Source organism: Phoxinus phoxinus (assembly GCF_949152265.1).
Source record: "Phoxinus phoxinus genome assembly, chromosome: 15".
NCBI lineage: Eukaryota > Metazoa > Chordata > Actinopteri > Cypriniformes > Leuciscidae > Phoxinus > Phoxinus phoxinus.
Genome location: NC_136890.1, coordinates 23,463,411 through 23,469,338, shown reverse-complemented (window position 1 = coordinate 23,469,338; position 5,928 = coordinate 23,463,411). Strand labels below are relative to the sequence as shown.

The window sequence follows — 5,928 nt, the reverse complement described above, 5'->3', positions numbered from 1 at the left end:
AAAGTCACAGACCGTGTCATGAAAGGCTAGCACTAAATGGGTGATTATTCTGTGTGAGTTAACATTATATATAATAAAATAATATAAAACTGCACTGTAAAAGTGCAGTTCTTTATTAGGTCATGTTAGCTAATGTAGTTAACTAATGTTAACTAATCAAACCTTATTGTAAAGTGTTACCGCTAGTTCTTATTTAATTCCAGGGCTGAAAACAACCTAATTGCTTTTTTTTTTTTTTCAATATTGCGATTGCGATAAAATTTGCAATAATTTTTTAAGCTCTTTATCTTCTGTATTATTCAGAATTCATATTGTATAGTAGGGGTGAGAATCTTTAGTCACCTCATGATCTGATCCGATTCCGATTCTGGGAGTCACAATCAGATTCCAAAACGATTCTTGATCTACTTTTTTTAAAATCTTATTAATAAAACTTATATATATACAATTTTTTTTATTACATATGCATTTATATATATAAAAAAATTCTCCCAAAAAAATTGCGTTTTATCATATCACGATATTATCGCAAATGTAATTAATCGTTCAACCCTATTTAATACATATCAAAACATATAATATTGCTCCAGAAACCGTAATGATAAAAATAAATCAATAAAAATGTATTGATTCTGAACTTTCAATGTGGTCTGACACTTTTTGACCCTGCTGTATGTGTGTAAAGTTCTTACAAACAATGGTGTGAGTAAGTCTCGGATGTTTCCAGGGCTGATTCAATCTGGTCTCGAATCTGAAGGAGAGAGAGAGAGCATTGTACAGTATGACAATTGTCCTGTATGGCAATGTTCTTATACAGGTTCATGTTAATGTGCATGGAAACAAAAAAGAGGAAAGGAGAGTGGAAGAGCAGGAAGTATGTCATTTATCATGAAAAATATAATTTAGAAATTATGATTAGTTTGGAATAGATAGCCCAATAGTCTAATATAGTCTCAGCTTCAGCCAGCATAAACGCAAGGACTGATTTAAAGATGCCTATTACATCACCTTGTATCGGTACTCCCCCTTCTATCTTTAACATCTTTAAAATATTTTCTTTCTTTCAATTTGTCTGTCTCTTTATAGTAGGTTTTTGTTTTCATAACAAGAATTAAGTTTATTCATTTCCATAATGTGACCCAGCAGAGTTGATACAATATCTCTGCATCCTTCTTTTATTTGCTCTGCTTTCCTCTGTTCTTCTCCTCTCTTTGATATCCCTCCTTTGGGACTCATAAAACGAAATAGCAAATACTTATGTATACCAACCTCGCCTCCCACCTTCATCGTACTCAATTGGCCTGGAGCAAAGTTCTCCAGTTTGCACATATGCCTCAAATCGCTCCATCACCAGGAAATTGCATTTATGGATCTGTGGGATATTATTTTAGAATCAGACCACATACCAGAATATCGTGCACAGGTGATTGTTTGAGATTAATCTGAAAAGAAGTCAAATAGACAAAACTGTAATAAAGGCGGTATTGCATAACATGTTTGTGTATTTTAAATTTCTCTTTGACAATCATCCTCCCTGTATTTTATTTGCCACTAAATTTTGGGAGTGAAAACATCATTAAGATTTGGGTTGGGCTCTTTTGGCCAGAATAAGTTCCAGCACCCCAGCAACCTCCTAGCAACCCCCCAGAAAAGCTAGCAACTACATACGGTGGCAGTTTTTTTATGGGTTAGCAGAACTCTTCAGAAAATGTAAAAACCCTCTTTTCTTTGTAGTCATACTCTTCTTATTATTTTGATTAATGATCGTGCATTAAGCTCTTTTGCTGAAAAAGGAAGGTTCTGATGGATTCTTTTGTAAAACCACCTGTGCATTTATATACCTATCAGAGAGTGATTTCAAGTTTGGCTCGTTTCAAGAGACAAGAACAGTGAACATCATTCATTAGGCCTTCGTTTGGTCTCTGTATTTCGCTTCGAGGGAGATAAAGATGATATAAAAATAAAAATGAAATATTACATTCTGCACACACACACACACATACAGATATTCAACGTATAATTCATTTCTCAAGTCATTCTTGCTTACATTTAGACTGTGCTTGCATTTAATTATGATTATACTTTCATTGATGCAAAGAACTGGAGTGGAGCACAGTGAGGCGTCAATATTACCCATACTTGTTCCACACACACACACTAAGGCATGTGGTGGTCTGGATTTTTGTCACAGCCCTAATACTCGCCTTTGCTGAGTTTTCCTTTCTCGTAACCGGAATCCTGTTTCTGTATCGACTGCTTTGACTACTTGAATGAGTAGTGGTCTGAAATTCCCAAACATAAATAAACATAACATAATTGGTGGTGGTTGAGGAGAGACCCCCTGATATGATTGTAAAGCGCTTTGGGTGTACTGTAGTACATATGGAAGCGCTATATAAATGCCTCATTCTATTCAGTCTATAATTCCAGTGGTGCAGATAACTTCCTGCACACTAACGAACAAGTAACCATTTCTGTTAAAATGTGATTTGTTTACTATTTCAATGTTTTTATTTGCATATCACTCACAAAGAATCGGTACATATCTGGGGCCAGTGAGAATAATTAATTACCAATTATTTAGCCTTTTTGCTAAATAACTGCGACTGCAGTTCCCTGTTGAATAAGAATTCGCACCGCGTCCTAGGACACTTTTTTGAGAATTCCTCCAGCATGACTGGTGTCTGAATCAATGACAATAACATTGGCCGGTGACAGCCTATGATATCACTACCGGTGCGACCAGAGTATAAAAGGGTGCCTGTAGGTGCTTAAGATAACATTCAAGTTGTGTGGCTCCCTGTGAGCCTCCTTGAGATGGTCTTTTAGCGTAGAGAATAGTTAGGCTTCCTCACGCTATAGAGGGTCATTATGCCGAAGCCTCCACTCTGAGAGCTCCATGTAGGCGGTGGACTAGGTTGTAGGATCTCTTTTGCGCCTCCCTGGTTAACTGCCTTCAAGGTGGGCGTTGCTATGCTGACGCCTCGGGCCCCAGAGCTCCGCCTGGATAGCAGTATCGAGTTGAATGGCTCTTGGTGAGCCTCCTTGGTGAGCAGTCATTAGCATAGAATGTAGTTAGGCCTCCTCTGGTTTCAGAGAGTCGTCTTGACCAGACTCGGGGGCATTGCTAAGCTTCCTCTCCTTCTAAGAGTCATCCTGCTGAGGCCTCCACTCCTCAGAGCTTTGATTCGATAGCTGTATCGAGTTGTCAGGCACTTTTTTGAGCCTTCTTGGTAAACTGTCCTTAGAGTAGAACATAGTCAGGTAAGGTAATTTGTGCTTTTCTTTCCTCAAGATTAGACTATGGTAATGCACTGTACTATGGTGTTCAACATAAAAACTTAAGACAGATTACAGCTGGTCCAAAATGCGGCCACAAAACTTCTGACAGGCACTCGGAAAAATTAGCATATTACTCCTGTATTAAGAGAACTACATTGGCTGCCGGTTTCCTATAGGATTGATTTACTCTTATAAAATACTCTTATTTGTTTTTAAAGCCTTGCTGTCACAATCACTGGATACGAGACTGGAAGCAAGTGCAAGCAGTGTTTATTTACAACAATGGTGAACAGTACAAGCAGACGGTAAACGGTGACGCAGGGACTTTGATGGTCAGGATCCGTGAAGATGTGCATTGAAGAGGTGACGGTGAGACAACGGTAGAATCCAACACGAAGACACGGAGACAGGAACACAAGGCTGGAACAGGACACCGGAACACCAACACAGACGACATCAAACAACGATCTGACAAGGATGATAGAACAACAGTGAGTATATATAGAGTGGTGAGATTGCCCGCAGCTGGTGACGTGATGATGATGGTGAACAGCTGGAGCGGATCAGGTAATGTCATAACATTCACGCCCACTATACCCATGCGCTCACACAACAACATAAACACGAGACTAGAAGGAACAGAGAATACGTCTACCGTGACACTTGCATGGTACTGCTCCAACATATATAGCTGATCTGATCCAGGTGAAGAAACCAAAGAGAACGTTACGCTCGGAGTCATTAAACCTCTTAATGGTCCCGCGGACGTGCCAGAAAATGAGAGGAGACCGCTTCTTTGCATTAGGCTGTGGAATGGTTTAACTCATCCGGCAGTGTTCCACTCTTACAGAGTTTATACAAAGTTTAAAATCTTTTTTTTTTGTATTCTAGCATTTAATCATGAGTGTTGTGCTAGTGGTGTTACAGGTTTTTATTTATGGTCAGCTGTTGTTGTATTAATATGTGCTTTATAAATAAATTGAACATTGAACAGTAGTGACGTCATAGGCTGTCGCAGGCCAATGTTATTGTCGTGTTTAGACGCGTGATTCAGACACTGGTCGAGCTGGAGGCATTACCCATAAGTGTCCTAGTACGCAGTGTCTCGTTCCCCTTCTCAGGGAACCATGGTTACATTTGTAACCCAAGACGTTGTGCTTTAAAGGGTAAAATAAGCCATTTGTGACTTCAGGGTTTGTGCAATGCTCTATGTGAAATACAAATCTACCAAAACCATATGCAAGTCAGACAGGTCTTATCAGAGCAAAAAAAGTCGGTGAATAAATCAATTAAAGAAGCCCAAATTTCGATTGATTTTACTTTTGCCCATCCTAGGATGCTAAGTAATTTAGTGATCGGTACTCACGTTAACACTGACATTGTGATTTTTGGATCACTAGTCACTTAAGGTGTGGCTATGAGTACATCAGATGACCAACTCCCCCCCTCTTAGTTTGGGGCACCAGTCAAGTTCTTTTACCTTGGCAGTATGAGAACACGCCCAACAGGGGGCTGTTCAATAATTTAGAATTAATGTAAAGTGAAAGGTACCTTGAAGAAAAGGTTTGCTCTCCTGAGCTTAACCTCGTTTCAAATGTCTCTGTGTGTCTTCTGTCTCTCTGGGCCAGACACTCCGAACTTGGTCAATCCACTTTTATCTTTCTGGCATGGAGACTCGGAAAGTGATGCATCTGTTGTCTCGCTTGAAGAAAAAAAGTAGTGTTTGTCAATGTCTCTTTCCTAACAGAGTGTAGGCTCAAAACTTGGTCGTATATGTTGCTGCCTCACAAGCTGTAGACTCAGATCACAGAATCTGCTGTTGTCTCTCTGGAAGAACCAGTCTCAGAACGGTGTCTGTTATGTCTCACCCAATGGGAGACTCAGAATTTGTATCTGTTGCTGCCGCCTTCCCTGTAACAGGCCACAGGCTCAGAACAAGAATGTATCTGGTAATGTCTCTCCCCTTTCAGGACTGAGACCCAGAACTTTGTTAATCTGTTTCTGTCTATTCCCTTATATGACCAGACTCAGAACGGTATATCTGTTATGTCTCAGCTTTGCAAGGTGGGACTCAGAACAAGGAGTGTCTGTTGAAAGGGTACCTTTATCTTTTTCCATTGAGGAGATTGCAATTTGTTCCTTCTCCATTCCAGTGTTGTGATTGGCTGCTGGCATCAGAAGAGAGACACACAGTGTGGCCCATCCTTCTTTTCCCTGTGGAACTCATTTCCATAAAGCACACAGTTAGAAGTCTTTAATGTGTCTTTAAAGGCATTCATTCATTTGTACACGAACAGCTGAATTTGTGTAAGATGTTGCACTACAAATAGCTGTCACTGAGAATACGTATTTCTCTGTATAAGTATGAAATGGATGTGTGTAGTTTACATCTGTTTTAAGATTTACAAACATAGTGATGCCTCATTCTTTGTTTCAGCCACTGCTCTTGCTTCCAAAAAGTCCTAAAGAATGTTTATGGTGGTTGACTTAAACCTTAGGAATAATCTCATGATGGGTGCAGGGCAGAAACTGCATATTGATCAATGAGAAGTCCTGTCCTTCCCAGGCTTGGTACTAGAGGTCTTCTTCTTGCCCTCTAAGAGGTGTCTGGCTGGCATCTTTATCTGATGGCGTTGGACATTTTTT

At 39.7% G+C, this 5,928-nt stretch overlaps 1 long non-coding RNA gene across 1 annotated transcript; it reads right to left on the bottom strand.

Moving 5' to 3' along the window:
* Positions 1-475: 475 nt before the first annotated feature.
* LOC307011962 lies at positions 476-5,607 on the bottom strand. The gene is made up of 5 exons (XR_013800531.1): positions 5,385-5,607; positions 4,834-4,984; positions 2,205-2,282; positions 1,270-1,372; positions 476-751 (listed from the first exon to the last, which is right to left on the bottom strand). It is a non-coding gene; the product is annotated as an uncharacterized lncRNA (long non-coding RNA).
* Positions 5,608-5,928: the final 321 nt, after the last annotated feature.